The 18,583-nt window shown below is 39.6% G+C and overlaps 1 protein-coding gene across 3 annotated transcripts in view; it reads left to right on the forward strand.

The window, feature by feature from the left end:
* The first annotated feature begins 244 nt into the window (after positions 1–244).
* The window catches only part of ctnna2 (catenin (cadherin-associated protein), alpha 2), a 278,051-nt gene continuing 259,712 nt past the window's right edge, over positions 245–18,583 (forward strand). The window contains exon 1 of one of the 3 annotated variants that reach the window (XM_086211559.1): positions 245–497. The gene's annotated coding sequence lies outside the window, so the exon portion shown is untranslated. Of the gene's footprint in view, positions 498–3,471; positions 3,813–4,446; positions 4,573–18,583 lie in introns of those variants that run through there. The other 2 variants (XM_086211557.1, XM_086211560.1) reach the window with 2 other exon arrangements.

Raw genomic sequence — 18,583 nt, forward strand, 5'->3', positions numbered from 1 at the left:
TTTTCAAAGTATGAGTTAATGATTTTAAATTTTAGTCTCATACTGTATCTCAAATGATGAGAAATTATCATTGACATCGACAGCTTTTAATGTGACTCCTCAATTCGCTGTGCTGGTATCAAAGGATCCATCTATGATTAAGAATTTAAATGTATTGTGCATTGCTGGGACATCAATTGATAAATGATTAAAAGAAAATTTCTCTTCTCAGCTTTGCCCCGACCTGGGATTGTATGGTGCAGTGTTTCTCAATCCTGCTCCTCAAGGTACAGTGCCCTGTATGTTTTAGACATGTCCCTGCTCCAACACACCTGATTCAAATGAGTGGCTCATTATCAGACCTCAGCAGAGCCTAGTAACCAGCCAAACATTTGAATCAGATGTGTTGGAGCAGGGATACCTCTAAAACATGCAGGGCAGTGAAACGCTGGTATAGTGCACTGGGAAAGAGTACAACAGCTGGGACACAAGTGAAGACTGTACAGAAGCAGCTGCACGTAAGTTCTCTGATATGACTTACGCCAATAAAACGTCCTTACACCAAACACACAGGAGGTAGGAAAGGAATAAACCTACTGGGCTTCTGCTGACATTAGTGTAATTTGTTCTTTGCATCACGTTAGCTTTTTTTTATCCTTTTTTTTTTTTTTTTTTTTGCCTGAAAGTGGCATTTGTTTGTGAAGTTTCTTAGAAAAAAAAAAAGTGTCTCTGATCAACTCTTCTTTCACCACTGAGTTTCTTTCTGTACAAATCTAAAAGTCCAAAGTAATAATCTAGTCTTTTGGTCGAGCGAACCCATGGCAATGCCGCCTTTGCAGCATTAGCTTTATATTGAACAATTTCATTCTCCAATCCATGCCCAAGCATTTGTCTTGTAAGTTCTTCACATTTTCCCTCAAGCTTGTGAACAATTATGCTGAGATGTTATATGGTCCGCACTTGTATCCCATTCATGGACAAGGGTGCCAAAAAAGTGAATAAAATCTAATTTCACGAGTATGTGACCACTTCATGAAATGTTGGTCACAATGGATTGATATTGTTTAAACATTTCTTACATGACCTTTTCTTGAAAGGCCAGTCAGGTACACTAAGAATTTTACGTGCAATTTCAGCGACTGGTTTCTCCTTTAGTGCCCAATGCTCCACAACTCAGCAGCCATAAAGCAAGCCAAGATTTAGCTAAGTTTCCTCTTTAGATGTATTCACCAAGCTTTCCCTTTTTTCGATGTAGAGAGCGAGCTGAGTTCAGGTATTACAAGATCTTTTTCATAAATGATGTTAAGATGAAGCAGGAGACAGGTGGACTCGTTGAGCATCCATATTCATGCAGAATATCATTAAGAAGAAGCCAAGTTTGAAAGGAAATTCACCATTACATCAGTCCAAACATCACTTAAGGTCAGAAGCCCTCTGCAGCTGAGTTGGATTTACCTCACAGGGCCTCTAGTCTCACCCCCGGGACACAGTGAGGAGTTGAGATATGACGCTGGTCTGTACCTACTTCCCATTAAAAGGTCCAATAGAGGATAGACTTTTTTCTAAAAAAGAAACAACTATTGGATGCGTCCCTGTAGACACATAATGGGCATATTAGGAGAATAACCTGGGGCAGAAAGGTCAACTGTGTCTGCATCTCACCTACAAAGAGCTTGGGATCCCCCAGGAAAGAGAATGTGGCTATTAGGTGGAAACACAAGCAGCCTTTCAGAGCCTTCTGTTGCCGCAGTGACTCACCCAGGTGAGCAGTTAAATCTCAGACATGGATAAACGCATGTAGGTTAATGTATTAATTTGGTCCTCTGGTTTGTCGAAGCTTAGCTTGTGATGTTACAAAGACAGCTAAAGACCCTTAGATTAACTAGGTTAGTGTTCATCAGCCCCTTCCCCAACGGCTGAAGTTTACTTGCCACAGACAGAGTAACAAACTCCATCCGTGTAGCGCTTTAGATTTATTCAAACATTTGGCCCATCACAGTTGACATTTTTAGTAGGCCTAAAATGATAACGTAAATTGTCATGTAGCAGGGCATTAGAGTATAGTTTTAGTTTCACAGTCCTTTAGTTTAAGAACGGTTTCCATAATTACTCGTTATTAAATGATCACCTTTCAATGGCAGCAACCTAGACTCCATACAGTCAATGCCAAGACAAATTACAGTACATTACTATTATAGAAGACTGAGTGCAGAAAAAAGCAATAAAAAATCTTTCAAAAAATTTAGTGACCCCCAGAAATTAACTGGATACCCCTGTGGGGGTCCTGATCCCCAGGCTGATGACAACTGCTCCGACTGACTATGTTCTTTGATCTGACTTAGCGGGAGGTGTTTACTTGATACTCCTTTCCAGATGAACGTATTGTCTCAACAGCCGCCCGCCCGTCCTCCAGGGCTGCTCTCATCAGTTGCTTGTCCTTTAGCAATTATATTCTGAAGCTGCCTGCCTTTCAGTGATTTGAAGTCTTTCTTCTCTGCTTAATTAAGTCATTGTGTCTGTTGAGCTTTTACACACACAGAGGGTGACATGACAGGCAGTTCGCTCTGTATTATGGAGTTTCCCCTCAAAACAGTGAATGTGGGCTTGATTGGATGAGAATAATTATGTTCAGTTAGAATCAATATACAATTTCATTGTTTTGGGTTTGAGTGATTTGTTTAAAAGGTGGGGTGATATAAACATATTACTGATACATTTTCAACCTTGTGATAGTGATATTGTTCAGTAAAAATAATATTCTTAGTCATTCTAGCCAACTAAACCAAATCAAAAACTGAAATACTACAGTGCTGCACAACTTGATGAAAGTCATATTAAAGTTATTGTGTAAAATATTGGGACATTAATAGATTATCAAGGAAAATGCACACAAATTACTTTTAATTTTGATTTCTGTGTTTTTCATCAAGCGATGAATGAATAGCAGTAATGAGAAAAAATTTCTTCGACATTTCTGCAATATTTGTAAAACTCCTATGAATAGCAACTGCTTTCTTTAAAGAATATAATATATATTATAAATTGTACAGGTTCTTGATTGCGCACGGTGGCTTCCATTTATTGCAGCACTAAATCAAATCTCAATTTCATGATGTCACTATTTCATGTAGCAACCCAGTGTTGAACCATCACAATCTGGACCACCCTCCCATGTCATGGCTGTTATATTAACTTCAGTGTGTCTTTGTTTTTTTTCTCTCTCTTTATGACTAAATTTATCTAATTCTGTTTCAGTGTTTTTTTTTTTCCCCTGCCTGAGTTTTGCCCTCAACTTTTTTTTTCAACTTTATTGGTATCCACATTTATCAATTATATGTTGTGTTAATATAATAACTCCAGCAGGGACCCTCCCTAAATAATGAAAAGCTCAGAAATCCTCCCCTCGATGTGATCACTGGTAGGGCGCATCCTCAGACAAGGAATCACGCATGCGTCAAACGACGGAGACGCTCCTGATTTGACAACCCTGGGATGTACCACATAGCCCACTATATTGCAACGCGCTCCGCCGCTAGCACATCATCATCTGCACCTGCCTACTCTGTTGTTGTGGTTGGAGCGCTGGGAGGGGTCAGTATTTCGCAGGGAGCTGTAGGAGGAGAAGGCATTTCCGAGACACCGACAGAAGCGTGTAACGTTAGCCTCAGCTTCAGCACCACGGGACTGAGGAAAGCGTCCGGATTGAAGACATTTTCACTCTTCACTCTGGTTTAGAGAAAGAGGAGGACACCGTATTTTGGGAATACACTGAGAAACAAGGGGCTGTACTCACTTTGTGGACCTGCGAGAGGTTTCAACTTAAACAGTCAAAGGTGCGTAATTAGTTGAAACCAGTGGCTTGTCATCTGGGTGTTCTTGGCTAGCATCCTGGTAGCATTAACCATACACTTGCTGCACTGACTGACTGGCAGTGTTGCTAACATTAGCTTAGGCGAGGTCCGGCTTTTTCATACTTCATTGTGCTTTCGCTCCTTGGCGTGAGAGTGAAATATATTTCAACACTGAAGTGCTTTACAGTCATTTTTTTACACCACTGTATGCTTCAGTTGCATTTATTTTCTGAGCTGGGCTCTTTAGCTAAAATCTCAGCCACACTGCTAACGTATCGCACTCCCTACTGCTATCCAAGCAGCCCAGTGCTGAAAGCCTGCTCCGACTCACTCACCGGAGCTTCTCGGGAAGAGACAAGCTAGGCTGCTATGCTAGTGTACTGGCTAAGCTAACTGACACCGGCCACTTGTGGTAAAATAACGTTGCTACCGCTGGATTCTAACATTCACATGTCGGAGAAAATAAAACTCTTAAGACCTGCACCCCCCCCCCCCCCGCCCACCCCCCTACACAGATGTAAGAACTGGTTTGGACCGTCTGTTTGCTTTTTCGCTCAGCGAGTGTAAATGTGTGGTGATTTTTGCCTCTTTGTTTCACTGTCTTGCTTAGTTCAGATAGATTTAACAGTCGTTTATTTCTGCCGTCGTTTGATTACATTTTGTATTGTTCTTCTGTGGATACTTTTTGAAAACGCATACTTTATCGACCGGAACAGCGAAACACTGAGCTTCGCCTCACCCTGTAAGTGCAACGTTACTTTACACTGAAGTCTCCATTTACGAGAACACTTATCCAAGCTTAACAATTTGATTTCAACATTCTTTATGAACTTTTCAGCATAAATGTAGATTCATAACATTGTTCGTCCGACAACTGTGACATTAACTGCTGCGTCTACTCTGCAGCGTTCTAGTTCTTCTCCTAAATACATTCTTCTATCGATTAGCCAGCCTTTCATTTGCCAATAATCGATTTGTGTGTGTTGTGTGGGGCTTGCATGCACCAGTCAGTTTATGTTCACTCTGCATTCAGCACTACTGTGCAGCAGCAGCAGCCAGACCAAAGCTTTTGTGACCCAGTGTAGTTTTGCACATTCTCTTCCTGTAACTGGAGATATATGGCATCCCAGGGGCCTCCGGGGGGGTCACATAGTGGCTGTATTTAGAGTCAGAACATTTGATGGGCAAGAGGGCATGCTCAAATTCTGTGTCACATGTGATGTGTGTGCATGTTTTCTTTTGCTCTCAATGCTCGTCTTGTCCTTCTATCAGCCACAACTGACAACCTGCAAAAGATGAGGCAATATTGTTGCAGTAAAAATTATGACACCTCCCTAGATAATAGCAGATATTGTTTGGCATCAGTTATATCACTCAACATCCATCACAACAGCATGAAAAAGTTCAGTTTAAGGCTGCAATTGATGATTATTTTCCTCATGTGATTTATGCATGTATTATTTCAATTTCAGTCATGACTCCCTAGAGCCCAAGGAGAAAATGTATCTAAGTAATGATCAAACATGTAGTTTATTACATTAAGAACTACAGTAGAACCCAGAGGAAGTGCATAGAGGCATACCTTAGTCTGTGTTCCACCCCTCCATCAACCTTTGTGAAAATCAGACAAGTAGTTTTTGCATAATAACGCTAACAGACAAATGCTGACAGACAAAAAAGACAAACTCAAAGTGGCACAGGAATGAGTCCTAGAATCCAGCAGTCTGCTAGCCTCGTTGATCGTCCGGTTCCTTCATCTTTTTTTTAGGATTTTAGGTTGAATGCCTGCCTGTGGTTCACCAAACCTTCAGATACTTTTAAGGTTTTGTTCTACGGCATAAAATACAGAACTTGTATTTGTCTTAAGAACAGCAGTTTCTTACAGGTGGCTAAATGTGACTATAGTGGATGGACATTGAACGTCATCATGCTGAAAAAGGAAGTGCAAAGCTCGTGGTGAAGGTGCAGTTGTGCATCGGAGGCTGTCTAAGGTGCCATCTGCCTAACATTAGCTTTGAACTTTTCTCACACTGAAACTAAATGTGTCAGTCCCAAATTTTTGTTGGCCTTTGGTCGACTAAACCCATGACAATGCTAACGGCCTGGCACGCCTACAAAACCTGTATCCTATTCATGTAATCCCAAACTGAGACTATTGCATGTGTCCTGATATATTTGCAAAAAAAATTTTAATTGTGCCTGACATTTTTCATAGAAGTACAAGAAATATTAATTTTTAGAATTAAGTAATTAACAAAATTATCAAACATCAAAAATCATGTCTGTAAACATTTTTCAAAAAGATTAGGGAAATGTGTTTTTTTTCTTCATTAAACTCAATTTAATATTTATTGAGAAATTTAGGACTCAAAACTGGATTGGGATCTCTCGTAATGTCATATTTAATCTACGTATCTAACCTCACATAGAAGTAATGATATGTGAAGAGGGAAACACCCAGTTTTCACATGGGAGAAGTTGGAACCAGTTACTCAAAGGTCATCCCTTAATTTTGTGTTGATCATTGATTATTTGGACAATGTGTCATTTCAGCATTAGCTCAACCTGGGCTTCCGTCAGCTACCCATGATGGATGAATCAGTTCCCCATTCTTAGCCGTAGAAAATAAAAATTACACGAGGAGTAAGAAGATTTATTTGAGCTTCTTTACTACAAATGATCCTATGGTAAATATTGACTAGAGGATGATGCAAGAGTTGTGATTTCATTCTGCCCAGCATGGACAGCTCCTCTTGCCCTTCGGGAAATAACAGCATATGTTTATCACTGTCTAACCATCTGCTTAAGACCATCTTTTACGCAAGGCTCATTTGTTTACTGTTTGGGATTTTTTTCCCCCTCCAGTTTTATAGTAGATTACGTCAATGTTTAGGATCCTACTGTGAAGCCGTATCAGATTATTAGACATTGTTGAGTCTGACCTATGATCCCATCTGGTAGTTACTGAATACCAGCTTCTCAGCAGTTTCATTAGTAATGAACGACATTACTGAGAGCAGGTCAAATCTCTAATTACCTGGGTTTTCAATTAATAACTTGAATTGCCAAAAATGAACTTGAATTCATGTTTAAGTGCTTTTGGCTGCGGACATCTACATGTGAACCTTTAATCCTGTGTGTGTGTGTGTGTGTGTGTGTGTGTATATGTATCTAGATAGATAGATCTCTTGATCGATATAGAATATTGTCGTCGTCTCGTCATCTCTCGTTACGTCCATTTCAGGACTTGCATAATTCTTAACATAAGTAATTCCATTTTACAAAAAAATGATGAACAAGACTCTCTAATATTTGTCCCCAAAATCTCTCTAAACTGATTTTATTGATGGACATTATACTTTGCAGCCACTATTTTTGCCTCCTGATAATAAACACCTTTTGATATGAGTTGAGGAAATACAAATATTATACAAAGGTGTCAAAATTCCCTATTGAGCTTGTATTTTTTAAAAGATTTTTAAATTAGCTTACTTTGCTCCTCGTTCTCTTTTTCAAATGATAGAACAAAAGAATACACGCAGCCCACGGTCAAACCATATTTCTTTTGAGTGTTTGAGCTCTGTCTGACATTTGCAGTATACAGGCTGTCGTACTTGGAATGAAGAAAAGCCATAATTCATCGGTGAGACAACACAATCAATGGCAGGCAGGAGGGCATTGTGTTTGGCGTCTCCTGGGAGAGGCAGCACTGTTGGCTGAACACCACGGGACCTCCTGTTAGCATTATACAGACGCTTTGAGGTAGCCATGGTTCCCCTGCTAACTGGGACAGGATTGCCTCTCCCCTCTCTTGCTCCCAACTATGGCACAAGTGTTTGATGCTGTTTAGAGATGAGAGATGAGGCAACAGAAACAACACAGGACAATCAATAGTTGTTCCACGCTTGTCTTCCACATGAGTTTTAACTCTCCTAACCCCAGGCGTTTTATCAGCATTGAACTGACAGGAGGAAAAAAAAACCCACAACAAAAATCAGCCGTTCTTTTATCTAAGCATGTGGTCCATAATATAACACAGCAGTTTGTTAAGAGCTGTTATTCTTTGGCTATATGTGGGGACAGTTGGTAGATTAGCTGTTTTTCTAATGTTTATATAGTCCATTTTGAACTATGAAGGGAAAAAAGAAAAGAGCGCTTTATTGTTTCAGGGGACAATAAAATAGATGATCCAGCAATGCTTGAAAGTACAGTGTCAGCAGTAGATAGTTGCAGCAGAAAGAATGAGGTTATCATCTGAAGTCCCTTTGCATGTCGTCAAGTTTGCCTAAGACCACAACCACACCCAAAGTGCTCTGCGAATTAGCGGTCTATATTGTTTAAGTCATCATAGCTTTATCTGGGATAGACAGTTTTTAAGCTCTGGCCCCTGCGGACCACAGAGCCTGTACACTTGGTGCCCAAAGTATATTTTTGGTGACTCAAATATAAGCATAATGTAAGAACTTCAGAAAAGGCAATTTATGCCAATATTCATGGGTATTTAGTAATGTTGCAGCAGGGCAATGCACACAACTTTTCGTTTGTTCACCCCTCACTTGAAAACAGGACTGTGTAGAGTAATGGCAGTAACTTTACTGCATCTTTCTGATGTATCCATATTTCTTTATGAGAAGTTGTATTCTGTCAAATGATTCTGCTGTTATAGATAACATTTTGATATTTGACTTATTAAAAGGCTAAATGCTAGTAGCAGACTTTGATGTTCCGACTTAGGCTGCTCACATTTCAGCCTGTATCCAACCCTTTTATCTCTATAAATACTCAGTTTTCAGTTCAGCAGCCTGTAAAAACTAGTGTTGGGGTCTTAAGCTTGTTGGTAGTTCATTCCACCACACTGCAGCTTTGAGCATTTTCTAAATTTTAGCTAGCACACAAACTTTAAAATGAGCACCTCAAACCAAATTGGTGGAGAACGATGAACTGTTGACCTCTCAGGGGGGGTGTCTCGATGCTTGTGTAAGTTACCGCTCAATTATATCTCATCTGTTACATTGTATATGTTGCTTATTTATGTATTTATTTATTTATATATAATATATGTGATTAAATTATGTGCACACATTTTGTATGAACAAAAAGACAGGCCGAAAAAGTATGGTTCATATTACAGCTAAGTTCTGCCGTGATAACTTTAACTAAAGGGAGAAATTCTCTGTGATAAGGTTTTAGTCAGATCAGTGGGAAGACATGCGTGTCGAGAGAACAGGAATGGCTCATATCTTCTGAGAACTGAGAGAGTAAAATGTGCCAGTGCGCAGACAGCACCTGTCCTCTGTGAGATGTTGTAACTGAAGTGCGATGCAAAGCCACTGCCAAGATTTTTCACCTCTGCTTTAATGATTCTCCTACAGTCTCACACAGATGTCACGTTCTCGGGGGGAATTGTATTGATTTTGACAAGATTGAAATTGTTAATAGTGCTTTTCTCTTGTTTGTTGGTGGTCCCGTTTTCTCTGATTGTCAACAAAGCCGTTGTACAGATCTACGGGGTGACACATCTCAGCTAATTTCCAGAATTTATCCTTCTGATGTGGATCAGTTCATCACCTAGAGAGAGGGGTATGTCTTTCTTTAAGAATTCATTCTGATCGGGGTGTCTTGTCCTGGGATTTGTGAGCTTCTAAGATGGTCTTATCAAATTTCAAATGTCTGTTCAAGTCACTGCAAATCAGTTTAAATGGAATAGCCGCTCAGTTGTCCAGCATGACTGAACCATCGTATGTAAGTAATATGTAAGTTTTTTTCCTTAAATTTTTTTATTCTTAGTTACACATAAAACCTTAAACATTTGATGAAATTTACTGCATGTGTTTTCATACACTAATTAGCATTCTGTAATTTTCTCTTTTTTTTCCTGGGCTATTGATAATTATGATATGAAAAACAGGCCTGTCCTGATCCTGAATTCAAAAGGTATTTTTAAGCAGTGATCATGTTTAAGTGTCATGAGTGTAGAGTTTTAGCCATGGCCTGGAACATGGCTCATTAACTGGACGATGTCTGCTGTAACAGTAGGGAGATCAAGTGTCACATCCATAGAAGCAGGCATTTGGTGAATGGTGTAGATGTAGCATGCATGCATTAATGAATAGGCACTGACAATGCCGTTTGGTGAACCATGCTTAATTTGTCTGCAAACATACAGGGTCATCGCTGGCACAGTTGTTGTTTCTGTGGCTCGTGTTAACACACTCCTAGTTCTAGAAAATTCTTTCTCTGTTTCTGTTGTGTTTTCTATCCTCTACTGAGCAACCGTATTGTTTAGATTTATCAAAACAAATCTGTGCAGCGAGTTTTGCTTGAGGCCATTCCAGTCTCTCATCATCTCAGTTATTCTGTCCTCCTGAAACCGCATTCATCGCTCTCGTACTTCTCTCTTCACCCTCACCATATGTTAAATCTGGGACCAGTATGGGCCCCAAGTATTATCCCAGCTCCACCCTCCCAGTGTGTGTGTGTGTGTGTTCTGCTTTGGTGCCTTGGTGCACTGACTTTTCTTTTGTTAGGTGACTTCCTTTCTTCTCTCCTCGTGCAGAAAATCTGAATGCTGACCAGGGGCGATTCTAGGATTTTACATCCAGGGCTTATCCTTGAAGTGTAGAGTGGGAGGCTGGGGATGTTCTTTCATGGCCAAATTTGTATTATGCCAGAGCTGAATAAATATCTTTCATGGAATGGGAAATTAAGTCAAAATAAGATAGCTATTTTCTATAAATAAACCAAAACCTAGGGTGTTAAAAGCTTAGAGTGCCAGCTGCAGACTTGTCTTCCTAGAAATGCCCAACGGTAAATACATTTATAGTTTTCGACTTTCTCCTGAATTATCCACAAGTTGTGTAATTTAGGGCTGGTAATTGACTGAGCCCTCACAATACAATACAATACATTTCCCAGTGCATGGGTTACGGGTCAGTTTTATCACAAGACATTGTGATATAAAATGATACAATACACATTGTGATAGTCTGTTTAAATACTGGTTAGGTTTAATAAAAAGATGAAAATCAAAATTTGTTTATCACCTCGGTAGTCCGATGATGTATATCACATTATGTTGGTATTCAATGGACAAATCGCATCAAAACTACTGAATTCAAAAATTTCCTTTACAATTTAAAACAATATTTGCAGTTACAGTTGTGCACTGTTAAACTTTGATGCAGCCAGCATGATGTTTATCTGTATATTGCTGTATAGAGTTTATTGCATAGCCCCTTGTGTAATTTACTTTCTCTCACACTCATTTCTCACTTTTCCTACTGTAATCAATTGTTAGGATATTATTTATTGAATTGTTGAAAATGTGCCAATTTGAACTTTAATTGTGAAATAATATCTGTTATGTGTCTCATGGAGTGATGAGCAACTTATTTAAAAAAAAAAAAAAAGAAAAGATTCCTAACCCTATCCCAGCTGACATTGGGTGAGAGGCGGGGTTCACCCTGGATGGGTCACCAGTCTGTCACAGGGCCATTAGGAACTCAGTATTTTGCTCAAGGACACTTCAACATGGTCACCAGGGGAAGTGAGGATCAAACCAGTGACCCTTAGGTTGCAAGACGGCCACTCTATCTCTGAGCCATGCCGCCCCGACATGTTATTCAAGCAATTTTTTTTTTTTTAAAAGATACCCCCTATGCATTGATGTCAGATCAACACAGAAAAAGAATAGAACAAATGTGGGAATTTGAGTGTCTAGAGCAGCTTAGAGCTGATGAACATACAGGACATTTATGATCATTACCTCAAACTCTAGCAATGCTTGACATGAACATTCAGTATTTCAGCACAAGTCCCCTTCAAGTCATAGTTCACAGCTGGTTACTGATATTTTATAGACTGTGCTAAGGACGTTACGGTTATACAAGTAAGGTAGGATATACTGTATTCCCGCACTGTTAGATTATTAACTTTTTGTCCACTTGCATTCATGACCAAGGGATTCCAAAATCTACCTGCAATTTCATTTTTTTTCCCCAAAGGTAACATTGCTTGGGTTAATGGGTGTGGAAAAAATATTGCAGGATCTACGATACCTCCAGGATTTGAATGTGTCACGCTGCTTCTGTCCTCTTGCCGCTTTGTGTCATACGTGCTAGCAGACATCCCAGGTCACTTGTCTCTAAACCACCCTTCAAATGTAGCATGCTACCCAGCATTATTCACCCACCCCTGTGCCAGTGACACAAGGTCACAGCGCACAAATCTTTAAAGGCACATAAGAGAGATAGTTGATGTAAAAATCAATTGTACAATGCAGGTATTTTTTAATTTTCAAAGAAAGTACTGACATTTTCTCTCCCTCTCTCTCATCCATACATGTAATTTGGGCCTGATAACATTAGGAAAGTTAAAACACCATTGAATTATCCAAATTCATTTGAGTAGAGGGCTAATCTGCTGATGGAGACTGCGCTGCATCCATTCTCCTGGTTGCGCGCGAATGTTACCTCGTACAAAAACTCAGTATATACTGTGAGGGAAGATGATAAACCAAATGAGTGTTGTGAGAACTTGTCAGTCAAAGGCTTGAATGTAAGAGAAGTTAGGTTTCTTGTCATTTATTTTGAACAGACTGTGATGCTACCTTCCACCTCGAGTATTAAGAATAGCTATATAGTTGAAAACAAATAGGGAAATACAAGATTCAGAGGACGATGCGGGAACAGCAGAGCACACGGGAATGCTTGGGGACATTTGTTAGCCAGTCGGGGGCTGGTATTTTCAGAGCATCTATTCAACTTTGCAGCGTTTGCTTTATGTTTTTATAGAAGGGTTTAGCATTCCCCTGAGAACATGATTGCTCTGAGAATTTCACAGGTTGTTTTCTACTTTGATCACCCTATTGGCTGCACTGAGAACATGGCTCTGGAGGGTTGTCTCGATTTCTGCTTTTCGAAGCTTCCCTAATGCTCCATGCAAGTGTGCTTAACTCTGCTCTGCATCTAGGTCATTTTGTGTCAGCATACTAGCTTTTCATAATAACAAATGACAGGAATTGTATTCACAAAGTAAGTGTCATACAGTATTTCCATTTATGCCATGCAAGGAGAGTTTCATTTTTGGAATATTTCCGTGACGAATTCTTTTTTTAGTATATGAAATATATACAACTTTATAATGGTGGATGTTCTCTAAGAGACTCTCGAAACTCACGCTGCTGCCTTCTGTCCATGTCTGTGTGAATATGATTTAATTTTTAAAGGTCAAAACTATTACCATTCTCTTCCTCTAAGGGCTGCCTCCCTGCACTTTCCACTTCTTGTATTCAACACATCATGTTCATGTTCTGTTGAGAACTATTTTTTTTGCTGGAACTTCATCCCTTAGCCACACAGGGTACTCATAGGATTTCAGAATCATGATATTTTCTACTGGATTAAATAATAGGTAATAGTATCTTTATTCTTGTATGTGAACATTAGGAATGCAGAAATACCAAACCCTGGAGGTTTGGAACTAAATTTGACCTTATTTCTTTGCTTAGTGTATGCTTATCGTGTATTAACCTCATTTGTTAATACATTCATGGCAAGTTAATCCATGTCAATGTGGAGTCAGAGAGGGTGAGCGAGAGGGGGCTGGGGACTGCCCCAGCATACAATGGGGAATGAAAGGCAGGGTGGACAGGTCGGGTACAACCTGTCAGGAGAAATACAGTCGGCCAAATGCACACACATTGGGGAATTTAGAGTTTTCAGTTCACTTAACCCACGTGTCTTTGGACTGGGCTTGTCATGATAATTCTGCTATTGAATTATTGATGACATTGATCATTGTTGCTGACCTCCATATTGCCTATTATTTTTACCCATGTGTAAAAATGTTCCGAAGAATGAATGTCAGCAACATGTAGATTAGTTGGACTGCTTGTCCTCTTGACAGCTCGCTTTGTTGGAGGCTCTGTATCATCCAGCTTTAGGCAGATACCCCTGCTGGGGGACCAAACCACAAGGGTTATTTCTAGTATGCACCACTACTCTACCTCCCCATACCTACTCAATGATGAAACAATAAAATATCTTCGCACCTGGAACCAATCAAAGAATGTACAGTTGAGCAATATTGTAAAATAAAAAAAAAAATCCAATACTACACCCCAGTGATTTAGCAATTGCAACCAAAATGATCAGGATCCAGTTTAGACAGTATTGAAAATGGGTGCATTTTCATTGCATTTGATAAATGTGGAAACTAAAAAATGTGACAAATGCAACTGTTACAGGGTCAAAAACAAAATATCCATAAATTAATAAATCTCTGAATAAATGAATAAATCAGTCCATCAAGTCATGTTGGTGCTCAGATTATTTTGAAAACATGTTAACTTTCATCGGATGTAGTGAACGGTTCTTGAGTTACTGTGCTTACCTGATCAGCAACCAGCGGCTGATACAGGAGCAAACTATAGAATTGCCAAACCTGTTTCAACAGAGTCAAATACTCTGCAAACTTTTGACAGGAAGTTACAATTGCCAAAGAAAATAAACATCTGCCGAACTGTCATCCAACCTTGAACAATAGAGACAGACAACATACTGAGGCAGATAAGACTCCTTTTTCTCTGCCAGAACAGATATGCAGTGGCAGTAGTTGTGTGCAAATGTGACCCCCAAATATGAGCTTGACCATCATTACGTAAGTGCTGAGTGGACTGCAGTCAAAGTGGACAGAGCCACACTGCTGACATACTTAGGAATCCTTTGCTTGTGTCAAATGTTTTCTAATTATAGCTACATCAGAATATAGATGTCTAGTCTTTTATTCCAAAATGTAATATTATTTCCACTAAAATATAATGCTGAATAATTATAGCGGTGCAAAGTATACCTAATGCAATATTTAGAACAAAACCTTGGGTACTGTGTGTGTGTGTGTGTGTGTGTGTGTGTGTGTGTGTGTATAACGAAGACGGGAAGTTTGGCATTCGTATTGCCAACAGTGTTGAGTAGTACTTGTCATTGGCATCTGTTTGCTTTGATATGGCCAATAGACCACTGGATGGAGCGTCTCAGTATGAAAGGTGCTTAATCAATACAGACAGAGCAACAGAGCTCTGACTCAGCACACTATCTGTCTTGACTGTCACTGTTGCATTTTCTTGCTTTGTAGCGATTCATTGATCATCCTGGCACAGTTTTCAGCAGGTGCGTCTCTAACAGCAAAACACTGCCTTTGGAAAAGGGTGTTAAGATTAGTATTATTTTTTTTTATAAACACCCAAGACGATATGAGACATGGATTTACCAAAGCTCAGAACAGAAATAAAAGCCAGTAAAAGTGAAGAACAGTCAGAGAACTATAAAATTAACCTCAGAAGCGTAATACCTTTTTTAAAATGAATTCAATTTAGGAGGTAATTCATTTGAGAATGGTATTTCTGACAGCTCATTGTTCTACATGTCAAACCCAGTAGGTGGTTATTAAAATCATAAAGAGACTATGGACTGAGAATTGAAATGCAATTTGTGAACCCCCCCCCCCCCTTAATCTGAAGTATTCACAGATTGTGTACTTCTGAGGTATGATATATAATATATTTTATGTTTCAGTATGGAAAAAAACCAAAAAACAACAGTTTCTAGATCACTGGCTTTTTGCAGAAATGTTCCTTGCGGTCTGAATAAGTCCTTTTGCTTGTTTCCCTGGAGATGTTGGATTTGTTCTCAGCAGTGAGTTCACTCAAGGGTGCAGTCCATGTAGCTAAAAGGACCCCAAGTTAGTCTGACTGTTGTGTTGCAGCCCTACTTTACAGAATGAGCGCTTGTTTTGGGTTGATGACACCCAGTTTAGGTGTTCTAGGACTCAATACCCAATATCCTGATTATCGGCAAGATGTTTTTGAAAGTGTGAAAGGAGTATTATTACCTTTGTCACGGTGGTTAAGGATTCAGAGCTGCTTTTTCTTTTTTCTTTCTGCACATCAGCTGGATTACACAAAAACTACCGAACCAATTTTCTTTAAAATTAGTGGAGTATGTTTATATTTTCCAGCTAGGGACTTTCAGTTTTGTAGTGTGTCCAGATCACATTTAGTGGATGACACGGGTGGACAAGGTGATAAACTAAAATCTGTTTAACAACTTTACCTTTTGTTGATTTAAATGTGACTTACCAAAGCATAGATAACACAGTAAAGTTCTCCAACCTCACACAGCTACCCTCTGTTACGATGCTTTTCAATGTGTTTACGGTTTTAGCTCAAAACAATGGAGAACATAATGATTCGCATTCAAAAAAGCACTGTTTTGAGAGAAAAAAAAGAGGATGCCAGCACTCACCACCACTCACGCCACAAAATCAAATGCCGGCTCCTGACGTGGCCGTAACTTTTCCCATAACTTTCCATATATTATTGAAATATTCCATCATAAAAGCTGTGAGACAGCATTTAACGTGAGAAAGGTGTTCTCCACTTAACATTTTCGATACTGGTCTCCACTCAGATGTGCATGAGCCACCAACCTATCTATCCATCCACTGCTCCCTCCACCCCCATATACATGCATTTCCTCCCTTTTATTGATGCTGTGTAACTTCCTTTGTCTTTTTGTGGTCATAGCAAATCATTCTTCTTTTCAGGTTAGAAAATGATGTTTAGCTCCTGGTTATTTGAAGCATTGTCTTAACTTTGACTGTAACAAATATGATTTGAAAGTGGAAGTAAATTAGAGGTAAATGAGAACCATACACGCTGCACCTCAATTAACACCTGGTCGGCCGAGGTAATTTCTTTCCATCTGTAACAGCAGTTGTCCCTATGCCATGTCAACAGCATCATGTCAGGGATGAGCTGACATAAGCGGAACCAATGACAACATTCTTTAATGGGCAATTAAAGGCAAACACTATTAAGAAGTGACAAATGAGGTGGCGTGTAAGAAATGACAGCATGTGGTGAACTCACTGGAGATGCTATTATTACCAGTCACACTGTCGCCACACCTATAATTGTCAGTCGTGAGATGTCTTTTTCATACATAGTCTTTCACATTATTGGCTCTCAGACATCTCAGTCCCTCAATAAATATTTAGTATTTATTTTGATGGAAGGGGAAACCATGTTGCAGGTGTTTCTTTTTACTTATGGCATATGTGGAATAATGGAAACACCTCTTAATACAGCTGTGTGATTAAAAAAAGACAACCGGACTTGAAAGTCTTGGAAGATGTTTCACCACGAAACCATTATACTTCCATACTTTTGTTTCACAGCATTCACACACTGGCATGACAGAAGTCTATATGGCATCCACTAGGAATGTTTTATGCTCTTAGTTGTATTATCCAGTGCAACCAGCCAGACAGAGCTGTTGTTGGACTCAAACGAGGAGACTTTATCAACCAGAAGCAGCACGTATCTTGACTAACTGTAGTGATCAAACTCACCTCACCTGGCATTGTTAAGGTGGCTAATTACGTGGTGGTTATTATTATTATTATTATTAATATTATTATTATTATTATTATTATTATCATCATTCAATCTCCAACAAATCCACAGATGACCTATCCTTTAATGCTCCACTAGGTTTGTTTGAAAATCATGCTGCTAGTTTATCTGGCTCACGACGCAGATCCAGGATTATTTTTGTCACTTTATTTAACATTGCAAGACATTTTCATTAATTTCTCAAAAAATCTTAAATCTGACATTATAAAAACAGCCATAGTTTTTAATACTGAAAGATATCTGCATTGTTTCAGTGGTGCATTTGCATATAGTGAGCTCCTGGCTTGGTGGAGATTTGTGCTCTGCGAGTGCCCTCGCGTTGTGCTCGACCTCTCAGTGAGATTGTAAGAGCCGTTCTGCTTCCATTCTGCTTTCGTTCATGCTTCTTCCTGTCCATTATACTATGAATTGCTGATTTTCATTGTTCTTTACTTGTCATCTTTAAATAGATTGATTTGTGTTAGGCTGCAAGTGTAGCTGCAGGAGAAACTTGCATATCTGCGCAGTCACCTCTGACTCAGACCTGTGGAATGACAACGTGATGACCCACAACCCTATTCTGCCTTTGACTTGCACAGTTGTGAGTTAGGGGTAAATAATGCTGACGGGATGCCGAGTGGGAGTGGAGCAAACCGAATCAGAGCAGGATCACACAGACAGCGTGGAGAAGACTTGAAGCGCTGCCTCGAGTGACGAAAGAAATGATGATATAAACACAGTTTTGCTATAATCTCTGGTAAAGGTGTCTCACAGATAATAAAAATAATGTGTGAAAATTGCAATTTGTAGGGATGCACCGATCATACACAGCTCAGAAAAATTTAAGGTAAAACATGACCGTCACAGCGTAAGTCAGTCGCACTTCTGGGATATCAACCTGTCCAGTTAGGAAGTAATTAGGATTTTGAATCGATTTCACCTGCTGTTTTGCAAATGGGACAGACAACAGGTGGAATTAGCGATTAGCAAGACAGTCTCCGTAACGGAATGGTTTTGCAGGTGGTGGCAACAGACTATTTCCCTCTCCATCTTTTTTCTCTGATTCTTGGTGACTTGCACATTTTTCCAGTGCCCTTGCCACTAGTGGTAGCATAAGGTTGCTATCTGCAGCCCTCAGAGTGCGTCAGGCAGGGCTTCTCCTCGTCCATACATGCTGTGGTCAAAGGGTTTGCTGTGTCTCCCAGCAGTGTCAACAGCATGGAGGAAATACAAGGAGACAGGTCAGTACACCAGGAGAGATGGAAAGGGGCTCTAGGAGGGCAACAACTCAGGAGCAGTA

Source organism: Aulostomus chinensis, chromosome 8 (assembly GCF_037954235.1).
Source record: "Aulostomus chinensis isolate RoL2024-O1b breed Wild chromosome 8, RoL_Achi_v1.0, whole genome shotgun sequence".
Lineage (NCBI taxonomy): Eukaryota > Metazoa > Chordata > Actinopteri > Syngnathiformes > Aulostomidae > Aulostomus > Aulostomus chinensis.